The sequence below is a fragment of the Crocuta crocuta genome, unplaced genomic scaffold, assembly GCF_008692635.1.
Source record: "Crocuta crocuta isolate KB4526 unplaced genomic scaffold, BGI_CrCroc_1.0 scaffold2119, whole genome shotgun sequence".
Classification (NCBI taxonomy): domain Eukaryota; kingdom Metazoa; phylum Chordata; class Mammalia; order Carnivora; family Hyaenidae; genus Crocuta; species Crocuta crocuta.
In genome coordinates this window covers 142,767-146,614 of record NW_027530618.1, presented here as the reverse complement: position 1 = coordinate 146,614, position 3,848 = coordinate 142,767, and positions in this window count along the sequence as shown.

The window sequence follows — 3,848 nt, the reverse complement described above, 5'->3', positions numbered from 1 at the left end:
AAGGAAAACACATATTAGCAGCTTTCCACCTTGTGAGGATGAGAGGTCAAAGACAAGGAACTCTCTTTTACTCACAGAGCTAAGAAAGGATGTGTGGAATAGCATCATAACAGAAACTCATGTGTATATCTCCCTAGAGTCTTTTGGATATAAAACTGTACTATCTCCTGAAGAAACTTTGCACCAAATAGTGTGTGTGTGTGTGTGTGTGTGTGTGTGTGTGTGTGAAATCTTTCTTGGAAATGGAAGATGTTGAAACCTGCATTTTATTGTCAGGGGATGAAAAAACGGATCTTACAGAGGTATAGCCAGATATTTCTGTCATACATTTTAACCAGAATCTAATTATCTTCATTATACATTAGTCGTACAACAAAAGTGCTTACGATTTTTATTTTCAGTCAAGAAAATATTGTCTTTGACAGTCCGTTGTAACCCAAGGCTAAAGTTTAGAATGGATGGACTTTAGATTGATTGCATAATCTTAAATAAATATTATTTCAACATAGTGTTCTTAATAAAAATTTCCTGTTGTAATTTAAAGATCATAGTGTTGCAGAAGTCCAGAGGGTTCGATTTACTTTTTATGATGTGTGAGTAGCAACTCCTGAAGCAGAACTGAGTAGTTGGTACAATCTGGGACTATGTAGTGAAGAGACCTTGAACTCTCAGAACTACTGTAGAAATAAAAGCTATGTTGCCAATTAAGAAAAGACTCATACACTTTAATAATTAGATGCACAAGTAGATATAGAAGATATACAGAACAGCCAGGAAAATATTATAGTCTGGATAAACATAAACACACACACACACACACACACACACACACACACACACACAGCCTTCTAGAAAGATAAATCAGTGCTCCACCAACTTCTTTGGACATAATCCTGTAAGTCTTCTTATAGCATCCATAGGCACCAAAGACTTGTACTTCCTCAGTCTTCATTCTTAATATCAAATATTCATATCTTAACAGGAATAAATTATCTTTTGTTGTTCTAACATGATGAGATTTTACCATCATTGTCCAGTTTTTGATTTGTGTATTTGTTGGCGATTTTATGCTGAAGACCTGGATCAACTATTAGGGTGTTGGATGCTGATTGTTCCAAATATCCATCTGTCACATTTCTTTCCCTTTAGAAGAACCGGTGATATTGAGCCAGGTATTTGGCTAGCCAGAGTACCTTACTGAGACTCCATTGTCCACCGTCCTTTACTCCTAAGAGTAATCATGTGACTTTGTTCTAACCAGCACAATTTTGGTAGAATGGATTACAGCAGATGTTGGAAATGTGCCTGGCGGGGTGAACTTAGTATCTTCTATATTTGTCATCATTGTGACTTGTCTTATTTCCTGTTTTAAGGAGAATGAAAGGTGCATGGAGCTGAACTGAATCCCATCTTCCATAAGGAAGAAAGCCTACAGAAGAGCCGCTGACCTCTATCGATGCACAGATGTGTGCTGAATAAATGATGGTTGTTTTGAGCCACTGAGTTCCTGGATAGTTAGTTTCATAACATCATTGTGGTGTTACTGAGGCAATAGCTCATTGTCACATCCTTCTATCTTTAGGCCCTTTTTATCTGGGGTTTTCTGCCACACACAGCTAAAACTATTCTTAACTCCAATGTTGAACAAAATACGTATTACTTTTTTAAGAATTAAACTTATTTGTCTTAACTCCGTGACAGAGGCTGCTAAATTGCAGGGACAGTCCTCAGCTGTGTTGGCAGCCAAGAAGAGGATGATGAAGGGTGATTCCCACGTGCACTTTTTTTTATATAAGGATCACACAGCTTCCAGTAGCAACATGTCATCTACTATTTTAAATGGTAATAATTATAAAGTACACTTTTAAACAATTTAAGTTGTTAAAGAAATCTTATTTGATTTTCTTCCTATAATTATCTCTTTGAGGAAAATAGTGTCATCTACACTTCACAATTTATGAAACCATTTAAACAAAAGCCATTATGTAGTCAAGGAAAATGGTATTTAGAGATATATTGTTTGGGTTGAAATGCCTTGTACTGGTCCCAAACCTTTGAGTTATTATTAAAGTATTCAGAGGCTTAATTGTCTTGTCAGAAAAAGAGAAATATTAGTATATTTTTTTCAGTTTTGTTGTGGGTATAATGTAGTCGGATAGGTTTTAATTTTAAACAAGTGTGATGAACAAAGGAAGATAATCAGCAACCATTATGAAAATTTCCACGTAATTGTTCCTTTCTTTGCATTTCCCAACAACATTAATAATCAGCAAACACCATAGCAAAGATCACTGAAATGTTTGTCTTCCTTTCCTGAAAAAGTCTCTCACATATCAGAGGTCACTCTTCAAAATCCTTTGTAAACCCTTTCCAATGCCCCTATTCCTTCCTCTCAGTGGTCTTTCCATCCAGGGTTTTTACTCCCCCTTCTGGGCCACAAAATTCAAAGATCCTCTGAAACTAGGCAGGATCTTCTTGAGAGAGTACATGAGGGGGAGATACAAAAAACAAAACTCAGGAACAAAGTAGGAGGGAAGAAAGACTGGCAATATTTTAAAAAGTGTCATCCTATACATTGATATCAATGTAGACATAGGTATCTAACTATCTATGACTATATCTATATTATATCGTCTATCATCTATTTTTGTCATAGATCTGATACATAGCTCAAGAAGTGTTAATATTCTACCATTATTTTCCTTGATCCCACAACAGCACTTTGAGTACAAGAGACAGGAAAAATATCATAATCCTTTGTTAATAAAGAAGATAACAAACTTTGAATGTTGTGTAAAATATCCATGGCCATACAGCTAAAAAAATGATGAAAACTAATTATAAATAATAAGGAAATGGTTAAGGAATATATATATATATATATATATACACACACACATATATATATACATATGTGTGTGTGATGTTTATGTTTGTATTTTTTCATCTCAATATTCAACATTTAATGTATCCAATATTCTAACCAAATAAAGACTTCAAGACTTTCGGATTTATTCTGTGATATTTTTAAAAATTAAATTAAAATTTATATGAAGCCATATGCAGAAATCTTCAGTGCCCACCTCAATATAAGTCAAGATGAAGTATGCATATGCCATGAAAATTCTATCAAGATCAAGTCATAAAATGTTTCCAGCATTCCAGGAATGAACCTCATGTTTCCACCCAGTTAATATTCCTCCCCAAAAGTAGCCTCTATTTTTATTTTCATCTGTATAAAATATTTTCATCTATGTTACAATTTAATGTAAATAAAATTATGCAGTTTCTATGCTTGGTCTCTTGACTAAATTCCCTCTACATTATGTTGGCGGAATTCATCTATTTTGTTGCATGTATCAGTTCTTTCTTTTTAACTGTTCTAGTCATTTGATAAATAAACTGACTTGTTTCATTATTATCCAGTTGAAGCCATATAAATTATTCCTAACTTTAGCCAATATGAATGTTTTTGTACATGTTTTGGCCTAGTAGGCATTCATTTTTCTTGGGCATATATATATATATATATATATATATATATATATATATATATATATATATATATATATATATATATATATATATATATATATATATATATATATATATATATATATATATATATATATATATACTGGGAGGGGAATCACCAGGAATTATTATATATGCATTATTAATTTTAATTAATAGTGCCAAATATTTACCCAAATATTTTTTAAATTTGCAATGTCACAAATAATATGAGTTCTAGTTGCACAACATCTTTGTCAAATACTGGTAATATCAGTCTTTTGATTTTAGCCATTTTGGTGAGTGTGTGGTACCAGCTAATTATGGTTTAAGCT